Source organism: Gobio gobio (assembly GCF_949357685.1).
Source record: "Gobio gobio genome assembly, chromosome: 18".
In the NCBI taxonomy this organism is placed as follows: Eukaryota; Metazoa; Chordata; class Actinopteri; order Cypriniformes; family Gobionidae; genus Gobio; species Gobio gobio.
In genome coordinates, this window is record NC_137111.1 from 48,150,395 (window position 1) to 48,168,047 (window position 17,653).

Sequence of the window (17,653 nt, forward strand, 5' to 3'; positions counted from 1 at the left end):
CCAGAAATGTGAAGAAATGTATTATCATCCATCATCCATCCATCATCCATCCATCATCCATCCATCCATCATCCATCCATCATCCATCATCCATCCATCCATCCATCCATCCATCCATCCATCCATCATCCATCCATCCATCATCCATCATCCATCCATCATCCATCCATCCATCATCCATCCATCCATCCATCCATCATCCATCCATCCATCCATCCATCATCCATCATCCATCCATCATCCATCATCCATCCATCCATCCATCCATCATCCATCATCCATCATCCATCCATCATCCATCATCCATCCATCACCCATCATCCATCATCCATCATCCATCCATCATCCATCATCCATCCATCACCCATCATCCATCATCCATCATCCATCATCCATCACCCATCACCCACACCATCCATCACCCATCACCCATCATCCATCACCATCACCCATCACCCATCACCCATCACCCATCATCCATCCATCCATCACCCATCACCCATCACCCATCACCCATCACCCATCATCCATCCATCCATCCATCCATCCATCATCCATCATCCATCCATCATCCATCATCCATCCATCCATCCATCCATCCACATCCATCTCCATCATCCATCCATCATCCATCATCCATCCATCACCCATCACCCATCATCCATCACCCATCACCCATCATCCATCACCCATCACCCATCACCCATCACCCATCACCCATCATCCATCCATCCATCACCCATCACCCATCACCCATCATCCATCCATCCATCCATCCATCCATCATCCATCATCCATCCATCATCCATCATCCATCCATCCATCATCCATCATCCATCATCCATCCATCATCCATCATCCATCCATCACCCATCATCCATCATCCATCATCCATCATCCATCATCCATCACCCATCATCCATCATCCATCATCCATCATCCATCATCCATCACCCATCACCCATCACCCATCACCCATCATCCATCACCCATCACCCATCATCCATCATCCATCACCCATCACCCATCACCCATCACCCATCACCCATCACCCATCATCCATCATCCATCACCCATCACCCATCACCCATCACCCATCACCCATCACCCATCACCCATCACCCATCCATCATCCATCATCCATCATCCATCACCCATCACCCATCACCCATCACCCATCATCCATCCATCATCCATCATCCATCACCCATCACCCATCACCCATCACCCATCACCCATCATCCATCCATCATCCATCATCCATCATCCATCACCCATCACCCATCACCCATCATCCATCATCCATCATCCATCACCCATCACCCATCACCCATCACCCATCACCCATCACCCATCACCCATCACCCATCACCCATCACCCATCACCCATCACCCATCATCCATCATCCATCACCCATCACCCATCACCCATCACCCATCATCCATCACCCATCACCCATCACCCATCACCCATCACCCATCACCCATCACCCATCACCCATCACCCATCACCCATCACCCATCACCCATCATCCATCATCCATCACCCATCACCCATCACCCATCACCCATCATCCATCATCCATCATCCATCCATCATCCATCACCCATCACCCATCACCCATCACCCATCCATCATCCATCACCCATCACCCATCACCCATCACCCATCACCCATCACCCATCACCCATCACCCATCACCCATCATCCATCATCCATCCATCACCCATCACCCATCACCCATCACCCATCACCCATCATCCATCCATCATCCATCACCCATCACCCATCACCCATCACCCATCACCCATCACCCATCACCCATCATCCATCACCCATCACCCATCACCCATCACCCATCACCCATCACCCATCATCCATCATCCATCATCCATCATCCATCATCCATCCATCATCCATCACCCATCACCCATCACCCATCACCCATCACCCATCATCCATCATCCATCATCCATCCATCATCCATCACCCATCACCCATCACCCATCACCCATCACCCATCATCCATCACCCATCACCCATCACCCATCACCCATCACCCATCACCCATCATCCATCATCCATCACCCATCACCCATCACCCATCACCCATCACCCATCACCCATCACCCATCCATCATCCATCACCCATCACCCATCACCCATCACCCATCATCCATCACCCATCACCCATCACCCATCACCCATCACCCATCACCCATCACCCATCACCCATCACCCATCATCCATCATCCATCACCCATCACCCATCACCCATCACCCATCACCCATCACCCATCACCCATCACCCATCACCCATCCATCATCCATCATCCATCACCCATCACCCATCACCCATCACCCATCACCCATCACCCATCACCCATCACCCATCACCCATCACCCATCACCCATCACCCATCACCCATCATCCATCATCCATCATCCATCATCCATCCATCATCCATCATCCATCATCCATCACCCATCACCCATCACCCATCATCCATCATCCATCATCCATCCATCATCCATCACCCATCACCCATCACCCATCACCCATCACCCATCACCCATCACCCATCACCCATCACCCATCACCCATCATCCATCATCCATCATCCATCATCCATCACCCATCACCCATCACCCATCACCCATCACCCATCACCCATCACCCATCACCCATCACCCATCACCCATCACCTATCACCCATCACCCATCACCCATCACCCATCCATCACCCATCATCCATCACCCATCACCCATCACCCATCACCCATCACCCATCACCCATCATCCATCATCCATCATCCATCACCCATCACCCATCACCCATCATCCATCATCCATCATCCATCACCCATCATCCATCACCCATCACCCATCACCCATCATCCATCATCCATCATCCATCATCCATCCATCATCCATCACCCATCATCCATCACCCATCACCCATCATCCATCATCCATCATCCATCCATCATCCATCATCCATCATCCATCATCCATCCATCCATCATCCATCCATCCATCATCCATCATCCATCATCCATCATCCATCCATCATCCATCATCCATCCATCATCCATCATCCATCACCCATCACCCATCATCCATCATCCATCATCCATCACCCATCACCCATCATCCATCATCCATCATCCATCACCCATCATCCATCATCCATCATCCATCATCCATCATCCATCATCCATCATCCATCATCCATCATCCATCATCCATCCATCATCCATCATCCATCATCCATCCATCCATCCATCATCCATCCATCCATCCATCATCCATCATCCATCATCCATCCATCATCCATCATCCATCATCCATCCATCATCCATCATCCATCATCCATCATCCATCATCCATCACCCATCATCCATCATCCATCATCCATCACCCATCATCCATCATCCATCACCCATCACCCATCATCCATCATCCATCATCCATCATCCATCATCCATCACCCATCATCCATCATCCATCATCCATCCATCATCCATCACCCATCATCCATCATCCATCCATCCATCCATCCATCCATCCATCCATCATCCATCCATCCATCATCCATCATCCATCCATCCATCCATCCATCCATCCATCATCCATCCATCCATCATCCATCCATCATCCATCATCCATCATCCATCATACATCCATCCATCATCCATCCATCCATCCATCCATCCATCCATCCATCCATCCATCATCCATCATCCATCATCCATCATCCATCCATCCATCCATCCATCCATCCATCATCCATCCATCATCCATCATCCATCCATCATCCATCCATCCATCCATCATCCACCCACCCATCCATCATCCATCCATCCATCCATCCATCCATCCATCCATCCATCCATCCATCCATCCATCCATCCATCATCCATCCATCCATCATCCATCCATCCATCCATCCATCATCCATCAATCCATCCATCCATCCATCCATCATCCATCCATCCATCCATCCATCCATCATCCATCCACCCATCATCCATCATTCATCATCCATCCATCCATCCATCCATCCATCATCCATCCGTCCATTCATCATCCATCATCCATCCATCCATCCGTCCATCCATCCATCCATCATCCATCATCCATCCATCCATCATCCATCCACCCATCATCCATCATCCATCCATCCATCCATCATCCATCCATCATCCATCCATCATCCATCCACCCATCATCCATCATCCATCATCCATCATCTATCCATCCATCCATCATCCATCCGTCCATTCATCATCCATCATCCATCCATCCATCCGCACATCCATCCATCCATCATCCATCATCCATCCATCCATCATCCATCCACCCATCATCCATCCATCCATCCATCATCCATCCATCATCCATCATCCATCCATCATCCATCCATCCATCATCCATCCACCCATCATCCATCCATCCATCCATCATCCACCCATCATCCATCATCCATCCATCCATCCATCCATCATCCACCCGTCCATTCATCATCCATCCATCCATCCATCCGTCCATCATCCATCGTCCATCAATCCATCCATCCATCATCCATCATCCATCTCTCATCCATATATCTATCAGCCATCCTTCCATCCATCCATCCATCCATCCATCCATCCATCCATCAATACATCTATCTATTATCTGTCCATCATCCATCCATCCATCCATCCATATATCATCATCCATTCATCCATCCATCCATCCATCTATCCATATATCATCACCCATTCATCCATCCATCCATCCATCCATATATCTTCATCCATCCATCCATCCATCCATCCATCCATATATCACTCATCCATCCATATATCATCACCCATCCATCCATCCATCCATCCATCCATCCATATATCACTCATCCATCCATATATCATCACCCATCCATCCGTCCATCCATCCAAATATCACTCATCCATCCATATATCATCACCCATCCATCCATCATCCATATATCACTCATCCATCCATATATCACCCATCCATCCATCCATCCATCCATCCATCCATCCATATATCACTCATCCATCCATATATCATCACCCATCCATCCGTCCATCCATCCAAATATCACTCATCCATCCATATATCATCACCCATCCATCCATCATCCATATATCACTCATCCATCCATATATCACCCATCCATCCATCCATCCATCCATCATACATCATCCATCCATCATTCCATCATCCATCCATCAGTCCATCCATCCATCCATCCATCCATCATCCATCCATCATCCATCATCCATCCATCCATCCATCCATCCATCATTCCATCCATCTGTCCATCATCCATCCATCAGTCCATCAGTCCATCATCCATCCATCCATCCGTCCATCCATCCATCCATCATCCATCCATCATCCATCAATCATCCATCATCCATCATCCATCAGTCCATCAGTCCATCATCCATCCATCCGTCCATCATCCATCAGTCCATCAGTCCATCATCCGTCCATCATCCATCATCCATCAGTCCATCCGTCCATCATCCATCCATCCGTCCGTCCGTCCGTCCGTCCGTCCGTCCGTCCGTCCGTCCGTCCGTCCGTCCGTCCGTCCGTCCGTCCGTCCATCCATCCATCCATCCATCCATCCATCCATCCATCCATCCATCCATCCATCCATCCATCCATCCATCCATCCATCCATCCATCCATCCATCCATCCATCCATCCATCCATCCATCCATCCATCCATTAGATAGATAGTGATCTTTTTTTAGTTGCTTTTATCACGCTCCGCTGTTTTAAACCATTTAAAAGCTTAAAACTGTTCTTAAAGTAACTGCAGCATTTCATTAAATTCATTAAAACTGCATTCAGATCTACAGACTGAACTATATTAGCAGGAAAACACTGATCCAAATGGCTCATTCCGGTTTGAATCATGTGAATGCGATGCATTAACGGCCCATTGAGATGTTTTCTGATGAAATAATGGCTCGTGGTGTGTCATGACGTAAAGCATCGTAGCGTTATCTCCGAGCCGGAGCCAAATGTTCCTAATGTGTGTGAAAACGGCTCCTCGTATCACAGCTGCTCAGCCTGAGAATCCTGTGGGAATCCTGTGGGAATCCTGTGGGAATCCTGTGGGAATCCTGTGGGAATCCTGTGGGAATCCTGTGGGAATCCTGTGGGAATCCTGTTCATTCCCGGAGACTCATCTGTGAGAGCGGGAATCACAGGACAGGTTTACTCAACGGCCACGAGAACACAAACACATTAAAGCGTTAAACAAACATACTGAGGTACAACATCGTTTTGTATGCAGTGATGTGCATTTTTTAAGTTGTTGCTGAGCTCTTTGCAAATTCTTTTGAATGATGTCTAGATATTATAAGAATAATCGCTTGTTTTTTCTCATTTGTAAGTCGCTTTAGATAAAAGCCATTGTGTCTCTGTGACGAATGTTCCTCTGTCGTCGTTTCGGGTAAAGTGTCTGTTAAATGCATACATTTGATAAAGTCAGAATTGTGTGTATAAAGTCAGAATTGTGTGTATAAAGTCAGAATTGTGTGTATAAAGTCAGAATTGTGTGTATAAAGTCAGAATTGTGTGATAGTCAGATTTTAATTTGTTTGATATAAAGTCAGAATTATTGTGTGTATAAAGTCAGAATTGTGTGTATAAAGTCAGAATTGTGTGTATAAAGTCAGAATTGTGTGTATAAAGTCAGAATTGTGTGTATAAAGTCAGAATTGCGTGTATAAAGTCAGAATTGCGTGTATAAAGTCAGAATTGTGTGTATAAAGTCAGAATTGTGTGATAGTCAGATTTGAATTGTGTGATATAAAGTCAGAATTGTGTGTATAAAGTCAGAATTGTGTGTATAAAGTCAGAATTGTGTGTATAAAGTCAGAATTGTGTGTATAAAGTCAGAATTGTGTGTATAAAGTCAGAATTGTGTGTATAAAGTCAGAATTGTGTGATATACAGTCAGAATTGTGTGTATAAAGTCAGAATTGCGTGTATAAAGTCAGAATTGTGTGTATAAAGTCAGAATTGCGTGTATAGTCAGAATTGTGTGTATAAAGTCAAAATTGCGTGTATAAAGTCAGAATTGCGTGTATAAAGTCAGAATTGTGTGTATAAAGTCAGAATTGTGTGTATAAAGTCAGAATTGTGTGATAGTCAGATTTGAATTGTGTGATATAAAGTCAGAATTGTGTGTATAAAGTCAGAATTATGTGTATAAAGTCAGAATTGTGTGATATACAGTCAGAATTGTGTGTATAAAGTCAGAATTGCGTGTATAAAGTCAGAATTGTGTGTATAAAGTCAGAATTGCGTGTATAAAGTCAGAATTGTGTGATAGTCAGATTTGAACTGTGTGTATAAAGTCAGAATTGCGTGTATAAAGTCAGAATTGTGTGTATAAAGTCAGAATTATGTGTATAAAGTCAGAATTGTGTGATATACAGTCAGAATTGTGTGTATAAAGTCAGAATTGCGTGTATAAAGTCAGAATTGCGTGTATAAAATCAGAATTGTGTGATAGTCAGATTTGAACTGTGTGTATAAAGTCAGAATTGCGTGTATAAAGTCAGAATTGTGTGTATAAAGTCAGAATTATGTGTATAAAGTCAGAATTGTGTGATATACAGTCAGAATTGTGTGTATAAAGTCAGAATTGCGTGTATAAAGTCAGAATTGCGTGTATAAAATCAGAATTGTGTGATAGTCAGATTTGAACTGTGTGTATAAAGTCAGAATTGTGTGTATAAAGTCAGAATTGCGTGTATAAAGTCAGAATTGTGTGATAGTCAGATTTGAATTGCGTGTATAAAGTCAGAATTGTGTGATAGTCAGATTTGAACTGTGTGTATAAAGTCAGAATTGCGTGTATAAAGTCAGAATTGTGTGATAGTCAGATTTGAACTGTGTGTATAAAGTCAGAATTGTGTGTATAAAGTCAGAATTGCGTGTATAAAGTCAGAATTGTGTGATAGTCAGATTTGAACTGTGTGTATAAAGTCAGAATTGCGTGTATAAAGTCAGAATTGCGTGTATAAAGTCAGAATTGTGTGATAGTCAGATTTGAACTGTGTGTATAAAGTCAGAATTGCGTGTATAAAGTCAGAATTGCGTGTATAAAGTCAGAATTGTGTGTATAAAGTCAGAATTGCGTGTATAAAGTCAGAATTGCGTGTATAAAGTCAGAATTGTGTGATAGTCAGATTTGAATTGTGTGTATAAAGTCAGAATTGCGTTTATAAAGTCAGAATTGTGTGTATAAAGTCAGAATTGCGTGTATAAAGTCAGAATTGTGTGATAGTCAGATTTGAATTGCGTGTATAAAGTCAGAATTGCGTGTATAAAGTCAGAATTGTGTGTATAAAGTCAGAATTGTGTGTATAAAGTCAGAATTGCGTGTATAAAGTCAGAATTGTGTGATAGTCAGATTTGAACTGTGTGTATAAAGTCAGAATTGCGTGTATAAAGTCAGAATTGCGTGTATAAAGTCAGAATTGTGTGTATAAAGTCAGAATTGCGTGTATAAAATCAGAATTGCGTGTATAAAGTCAGAATTGTGTGTATAAAGTCAGAATTGTGTGATAGTCAGATTTGAATTGTGTGTATAAAGTCAGAATTGCGTGTATAAAGTCAGAATTGTGTGTATAAAGTCAGAATTGCGTGTATAAAGTCAGAATTGCGTGTGTAAAGTCAGAATTGTGTGATAGTCAGATTTGAATTGTATGTATAAAGTCAGAATTGCGTGTATAAAGTCAGAATTGTGTGTATAAAGTCAGAATTGTGTGTATAAAGTCAGAATTGCGTGTATAAAGTCAGAATTGTGTGATAGTCAGATTTGAACTGTGTGTATAAAGTCAGAATTGCGTGTATAAAGTCAGAATTGTGTGATAGTCAGATTTGAACTGTGTGTATAAAGTCAGAATTGTGTGTATAAAGTCAGAATTGCGTGTATAAAGTCAGAATTGTGTGATAGTCAGATTTGAACTGTGTGTATAAAGTCAGAATTGCGTGTATAAAGTCAGAATTGCGTGTATAAAGTCAGAATTGTGTGATAGTCAGATTTGAACTGTGTGTATAAAGTCAGAATTGTGTGTATAAAGTCAGAATTGCGTGTATAAAGTCAGAATTGTGTGATAGTCAGATTTGAACTGTGTGTATAAAGTCAGAATTGCGTGTATAAAGTCAGAATTGCGTGATAGTCAGATTTGAACTGTGTGTATAAAGTCAGAATTGCGTGTATAAAGTCAGAATTGCGTGTATAAAGTCAGAATTGTGTGTATAAAGTCAGAATTGCGTGTATAAAGTCAGAATTGCGTGTATAAAGTCAGAATTGTGTGATAGTCAGATTTGAATTGTGTGTATAAAGTCAGAATTGCGTGTATAAAGTCAGAATTGTGTGTATAAAGTCAGAATTGCGTGTATAAAGTCAGAATTGCGTGTATAAAGTCAGAATTGTGTGATAGTCAGATTTGAATTGTGTGTATAAAGTCAGAATTGCGTGTATAAAGTCAGAATTGTGTATAAAGTCAGAAATGCGTGTATAAAGTCAGAATTGCGTGTATAAAGTCAGAATTGTGTGATAGTCAGATTTGAATTGTATGTATAAAGTCAGAATTGCGTGTATAAAGTCAGAATTGTGTGTATAAAGTCAGAATTGCGTGTATAAAGTCAGAATTGTGTGATAGTCAGATTTGAATTGCGTGTATAAAGTCAGAATTGCTTGTATAAAGTCAGAATTGTGTGTATAAAGTCAGAATTGTGTGTATAAAGTCAGAATTGCGTGTATAAAGTCAGAATTGTGTGATAGTCAGATTTGAACTGTGTGTATAAAGTCAGAATTGCGTGTATAAAGTCAGAATTGCGTGTATAAAGTCAGAATTGTGTGATAGTCAGATTTGAATTGTGTGTATAAAGTCAGAATTGCGTGTATAAAGTCAGAATTGTGTGTATAAAGTCAGAATTGCGTGTATAAAGTCAGAATTGTGTGATAGTCAGATTTGAATTGTGTGTATAAAGTCAGAATTGCGTGTATAAAGTCAGAATTGTGTGTATAAAGTCAGAATTGCGTGTATAAAGTCAGAATTGTGTGATAGTCAGATTTGAATTGTATGTATAAAGTCAGAATTGTGTGTATAAAGTCAGAATTGTGTGTATAAAGTCAGAATTGCGTGTATAAAGTCAGAATTGTGTGTATAAAGTCAGAATTGCGTGTATAAAGTCAGAATTATGTGTAAAAAGTAAAAAAAAGAGAAAACATGGAAAAGAAGGGGGAAAAAAATTAAATAGCCTTTTTGACAATGACTCGTGTTAATAAATAGCCCCTTTCTTTCTTTCTTTCTTTCTTTCTTTCTTTCTTTCTTTCTTTCTTTCTTTCTTTTTTTCTTTCTTTCTTTCTTTCTTTTTCTTTTTTTGTCTTTGTCTTTTTTTTTTTTTTTTGGGGGGGGGGGGTTGAAAAAAAAAATGCATACATTTGAAAGTAAAATGTAAAAATTCAGTGTGAATGCATTTGTACGTGTTAGCATATAGCTAAATGTATTATGCTAATCTTTGCTGTGCTTTACGGTGCAGCAGCTCCAGCCTCACATTCATTCCAAACTGAGAAGTCAAAAAGTTGCATTGCTTAAGAAATTGAGGGCAAATGCAGCTCTGTAAGCATGCTCAGATCCACAGGATATAGTCCACCATCTGGGCACGTTTGCTAATGCTAATCTCACACACTGTGCAGGACAGATAGTCATGAACCTTTGGATGCAGTTTGAGTGTTTTTGCAGAAATATACTTATATGCAGAATTATGCAGAAATATGCAGAATTATACTTATATACTTATACTATACTTATTTCATCTATTAGCATTCGTATTATTCTTCTTCCGTTTCTTCTTCTTCTGCTCTTGAGTCTATGGCAGCCCATAGAACCGCTTGTGGGAAAGTTATGAAATTTGGCACACAGATAGAGGATAGTCTTAACTGTCACTGTAGCAAATTTGGAGTCTCTAACTCAATCCCTCTAGCGCCACCACCAGTCCAAAGTTTGACTCATGTTTATGCTTATAACTTTTGAACCACAAGGGCTAGAAACAAGGACATCACCCTATGACGTCATTTTCCGTCATGAATTTTCCCGCCATTTTTAATTTTCCGTAAAACCTACTTTTGCGAACTAGTCCTAAACGGTTTGTCAGATTTGCATGGAAATTGAACCAGATCATCTTCAGACCATGCTGACAAAAAGTTATGGAATTCAAGTTGATTCGTCAAATCGTTTTCGATAGACGCGCGAACAAATTTTATGTAGCGCTTGTAAAAATACACATAAGGCTATATCTCCGCAACGCTTTATCGTATGTCATCACGAGCATAACCCGAGGCAACATGAAGCGTTTCGGCGCAGCGCCACCTACTGGTCCGGAGATACGATTTTTTTTTATTTTTGCTTATAACTTCTGAACTATTTGTCCAAAAATCCTAAAAGTTGTCTCGTTAGATTCAGGGCTATCCAATTTTACCCTATCGGCCATTTTGCCTCGTCTTGAACGGATTGTTACGCAACTCGGTATGGGTCATCATCACGATGCCCTGAAGGAGCCTGAGAAGTTTCGAAACAGCGCCACCTAGTGGAGAATATTTTTTTTTCGAACGCTTATAACTTTGGGTGTGTTGACTTATTTTCATGGGAGTAACTTTTTTTGTCTCCTGAATCCTTGCCGAGTCCAACGATACCACACTTGCCAGGTTTCGGCGTATGGTTTGTGCAGCACGGTAATTTATCGCTTATAAAACGTTAGCTGATATCTTCGAAACCGCTAGTCCGATCGAGACGAAACCATCGTCAGAAGTTCGGAGACATAGGTCGATAGATAAATGCTAATGCCCAAATGTCAAAAACACTAGAGCCAATGTCATATTTTGTCATATTCATATTTTAAGATATCAGCTAATGTTTTTTAAGCGCTAAATTACACTATATGCCGAAACCTGGCAAGTCTGGTATCGTTGGACTCTGCAAGGATTCAGGCGACAAAAAAAGTTACTCCCATGAAAATAATATTTGATAGTAAGGGGTAGTAAAATCCAATCAAAGTCAGGGATCAGTCATTTTTTACGTGTTTTTTCATATAAATGTCTATAACTCCAAAACTAATGAGATATTTTCACCAAAATTGACACACACATGTATGGGCTCACTCCGAGGACACATACCAAAACATGGTAGGATTGTGCCTCTTGGTGGAGCTATAATTAAACAAAATATGACATTGGCTCTATCCAACTCAATGTTTTAATGTGGGGTTTAACATTTTTGCTTAAAATTGTCTTCAAATGTCTTCACTCATTTTTTTCCGTTGGTCTGCTGCTAGCTTCCTGGTTTGCTTCTGTTGTGCTTGGCCCCGGTATTGCTGCTTGCAGCTATATTTATTATTGTTTCTTACTTGTATGCTGAGCCTATTTGACCTTTACTTGAAGTATTTTAATTTGATATTTTAGTAATTTAACAACACATTTGCTTGTTCACAGTTTTGTGTTGTAATTTAATGCTCACATGACATGCAGATAAACAAATTAAATATTGAATCTGTTTTTAGGAAGTGTTTTATTATTAATCTTCTTTTTCCGCTCTGGACGTCTATAGTAGACCATAAAATCGCTTGCGGGAAAGTTATGAAATTTGGCACACAGACAGTCTGAACGGTCATTTCCCGTCATGGAAATTTGATTCGGCAAACAAATGCAATGTAGAGCGCACCAAAATGAACATGAGGCTTCGTAACACGTTAGCGAATTCTGACCAAATTTGGTGTGTGTTATGACATCCATGACCTGAGACTATCTGCAGCGTTTCGGCGCAGTGCCACCTAGTGGTCAGGAGACATGAAAAATTAACTTTTTTGCTAATAGCCTAAAATCATGAAACTGTTCAAAAGTTATAATGACATTTCCAAAAATGCTAATTACTTTTGAGTAAATTAGCCTATTGTAATGAAAATTGTCTTAATAGATTCCTTGGGTCATGCCGAGATCACAGATACCAATTTTGCCGAACTTCCTGTCTGCCATTTTGATTTTCTTTAAAAGCCTACTTTTTTTAAACTTCTCCAACACCGTTTGTCCGGTTTTCACCAAATTCGAGTCAGATCATCTTCAGACTGTGCTGACAAAAAAACGTATGGATTTTGTGTTGAGAGACGAAAGTTTCAACAAACTTCATGGCATGATGCCAAAACGACTCCGAGGCTGTATCTCTGCAATGCATTGGCAGATTGACATAGTCATTGTCACTTCACTCTGACCACGTCACATCAATTTGGTCACAGCGCCACCTATTGGTCAAAAGTGATGAACCATTAAATCAAATTACTTGCGATTTGTACTTTTAATGATTTTTGAAAATTGCTTCACTGTATTCCACCAAATTCCTGAAAAGAGCAACACATTTTCCTCATTATTGTGGAGACATTCTTTCCTCCCTAAAAGCCCAAACTTAACATCCAAATCAGTGATTGTGGTAAAAAACAGTCTACTGTTGCTAATCTGCAGGATGTGCTTGATAATAAAGAGATATGCGCTCCGAGACGAAGTGGACCACGGGTTTGACAAGCAAAATGAACGTCAGGCTATATATCCTCAACGCTTTAGTGTATTCTGACCAAACTTGGTGTGTGTTATGACAAACATGACCTGAGGTTGCCTTTTGGCGCAGTGCCACCTAGTGGTCAGGAGATATGACAGCTCAGAACAGTTTGACCAAAAATCACAAAACTGGTCTTGTTAGATTTGGTGCATCATGCAGAATTGAACCGTTTTGGCCATTGGCCATTTTGAATTTTGTTGTAAAATGCCATATTTTAACGAACGGATTAGCATATCGTTACGAAACTCAGTATGTGTCTTCGGCACCATGGCCTGAAGGTACTCAAAAAGTTTGGGCATTTCCAAAAATCCTAGTACCTTTTGATTAAATTAGCCTATTGTAATGAAACTTGTCTTAATAGATTCTTTGGGTCATGCCGAGATCACAGATATCAATTTTGCCGAACTTCCTGTCGGCCATTTAGATTTTCTTTAAAAACGTCCTTTTTTTTTTACTTCTCCTACACCGTTTATCCGGTTTTCACCAAATTCGAGTCAGATCATCTTCAGACTGTGCCGACATAAAGTTATGAATTTCGTGTTGAGAGACGAAACCGTTTTCGTTAACCACATGGCATGATGCCAAAATGACTCTGAGGCTGTATCTGTGCAATGCTTTGGCACATTGACACCAAACTTTGCATGTGTCATTGTCACCTCACTCTGACCACACAACATCAATTTGCTCACAGCGCCACCTGTTGGTCAAAAGTGATAAACCATTAAATCAAAATACTAGTGATTGTACTTATGATTTTTCAGCCATTTCGCCGAAAATTGCTTCACTACATTCACTGGTCTCGTCTGGCGGTTCTACTAAATCTTCCTCATTGTTGTGGAGACATTGCAACGACAGCAAACACAGTCGGTTGATAAACATAAACAAGTGAACATTTCAGTATATTGGATCCGTGCAGCTCTTAAAGTGACAGCAGCCTAATATTCCTGCTCCCGTCTGTGTCATTAATCATAAGGCAACAAAAGAACATCACTCATTTGATTGCTTTCTGCTGATAAAGCCTATTTATTTCACAGGAATGAATTTCTTGCTATAGCTTTCTTTTTATCATGTATTATTATTTATTTCGGTGGCCGGTATTGGCCGATACTGATTCCAGAGATGTCCCTAAAAATCCTTGATTTTTATCATTTTAATTGAGATTTGTATGATTTAATTTGAATGATTAGCTTTTTAGCCTTCACAGGAGCTTCAGAAGGAAGATCTGAGATAAACGTGATACTTAAGTGAAACATAACAGCGTAACACTGAAGTGAAACATAATTACGTTTCTCGCCCTGTGAGTGTTAATGGAAGTCTCACATTCCCTGCTACAGTATCAGGGTGTCAGACGTGCTGGCGTTTACCACAAGGTTATTTTTATACGAGGTTTGCACAATTACACTGAGCGTCTCTGGGTTTAACGGATGGAGAGGGCGGCGGGAGCTCCAACCCCTCTGGCAGTTATTGCTCTTTAAGACGAGCGCTTCAGATTTATGGTCTGTGAGACGGATACAGTAGTGCAACAACTATTAAGGCTGCTGCAATTAAACTGACAATTTGTAATGTAAATCGTCTTGGTTCTGCCCCCATCAGGCGCTGGATAATCAGAGCGGCTCGTAGCCGGCGGAAATCAATTCTCAGGCCCTGACTCTCCCTTCCCTTTATTTGTCTCGCCGCTACTATACAAACTCTTGCTCATTAGCATTATTTTATGTTTATCTCTGTCTGTCTTATTTTATTCCTTTTCCCTGGGTCTTTCCTAAGGAGATATCACTATTACTGAGTGTTATTTTAGTATTAGTTATATAGTATTATAATATTTATTAACCCTCTGGTATTGTTCATTTGGGAGACACACTTGTGTTGTTCACTGTTGAAACCGAACACCTGGAATGTAATCTGTTTTATCTTCAGTAAATTCAATAATATTTTTTTCTTTTGTACTTTGAGAGAATTTCATGGTACTAATTCATATTTATGCAATTGTTTTCAATCAATTTGTATTCCTTTCAGTTCATATTTTGAATTGGCTTTTAGTTTTGTATTTTGTATTTTAATTTTAGTTTTTAGGAAATTTAGTAACTTTTCAGTTAGTTGCCAAGACAAGTTTTAGTTTTTCATCTATATTTATGTTGTTTATGATTTTTTTTTAAATAACAATGTCTAATTCTACTGTTCACACTTCAATATAATATACATAACTATATACATAATAACCCAAATGAATAACCCAAACCGCATATCTTGTCCCATATCAATTTTCAAGTAGTCTGATTTATACATTTTAGCAGTTGCCATCCATCCAATCGTCCCTCTATCCATCTATCATCCACTCATCATCCATCTATCACCCATCCTTCAATCCATCCATCTGTGGAAATATTCCATGGCAACATTTCTCATTTTCCTTATGTTTAACTTGATAAATACTAAAATAACTACAAATATCGCTGCAAGCAGCAATTAAGGGGCCAAGCACAGAGAAGGCATGATAAGTTATGCCAACATGACTGGGAGCATCACATTTCGTTTCATTTCACATTTTACATTTATTTGTATAGCGCTTTTCTCAATACATATAGTCTCAAAGCAGCTTTACAGAAAATGCATGCGTCTGCATTACAATTTAGTGATTTGTTATCAGAAGAGACTGTGTCCAAGTTATGGGTTTCAGAAAATATACAATCACACAGTTAGCTAACAATGTATTTATAAACAATGTAATAATTTACATTGAAGTAAAGAATTCATGTTGTTAACAATTATTAGGGTTTATAGAAAAGGTTTGTAGGAGGTAGAGTTGGAGTTGTCTCTTCACAGGTATTGGTCATCTGAAGTCTATCAGACCAACTGCAACAATGATTAAGACATATTAAGATGATTTCCGGCAAAATGGCTGAGAAATCATAAATACAGTCCCTAGTAATATGATTTAATTGTTTATCACTTTTGACCAATAGGTGGCGCTTTGAGAAAATTGATGTGTTGTGGTCAGAGTGCGGTGACAATGACACATGCAAAGTTTGGTGTCAATATGTCAAAGCATTGTAGAGATACAGCCTCCGAGTCATTTTGGCATCATGCCATCAAATTTGTTGATGTGGTATATGAAAACAGTTTCGTTTATCAACACGAAATCTATAACGTTTTGTCGCACAGTCTGAAGATGATCTGACTCGAATTTGGTCAAAATCGGACAAGCGGTCTAGGAAGAGTTTGAAAAAGTAGGTTTTTAAAGAAAAACAAAACGGCGGACAGGAGGTTTGGCCGACTGTGGTAAAATTTGGATCCATGTTCTCGCCATGACCCAAGGAATCTATTAAGACTAGTTTTATTACAACATTCAAAAATAATCAAAAGCTATTAGGATTTTTGGAAAATGTTTTATAACATTTGACCACAAGGTGGCACTACTCAAATCTGTACCTTCAGGGCATGGTGCCGAAGACACATACCGAGTTTCGTAACGATACGCCAATGCGTTCGTAAAATATAGCATTTTACGACAAAATACAAAATGGCTGACACCCAAAATGGCGGATATGGGTAAATTGAGTATAGTTAGAGTCGGCATATTGGACTGAATTTGTGATTTTTCACCAAACCGTTCCGAAGTTAGAAGCAAAAAGGCTAATGTTTCAAATCTCCTGACCACTAGGTGGCACTATGCCGAAACTGTGCATGTAGTCTCAGGTCATGGTTGTCATAACACACACCAAGTTTGATCAGAATTCACAAAAGCGTTATGGAGATGTAGCCTCGTGTTCATTTTGGCGTGCTCTTTGACAAATTTGTTCGCTCGAACGGTTGTGTTTATCAAAAAGCTAGGGATGCACGATATTATCGGCCCGATATCGGAATCGGCCGATGGCGATTTTTATATTTTAAGCACTTATCGGCCGATTCCGATGTCGTGCCGATAATATCGTGCATCCCTAGCTTTTTGATAAACACAACCATTCTCGAATAACGAGCGAACTTTAACATATTGTTAGC

At 40.3% G+C, this 17,653-nt stretch overlaps 1 protein-coding gene across 1 annotated transcript in view; it reads left to right on the forward strand.

Moving 5' to 3' along the window:
* Positions 1 to 17,653, forward strand: part of dntt (deoxynucleotidyltransferase, terminal) — a gene marked incomplete at both ends in the record, with an annotated part of 247,276 nt that overhangs the window by 125,715 nt on the left and 103,908 nt on the right. The window lies entirely within an intron of this gene.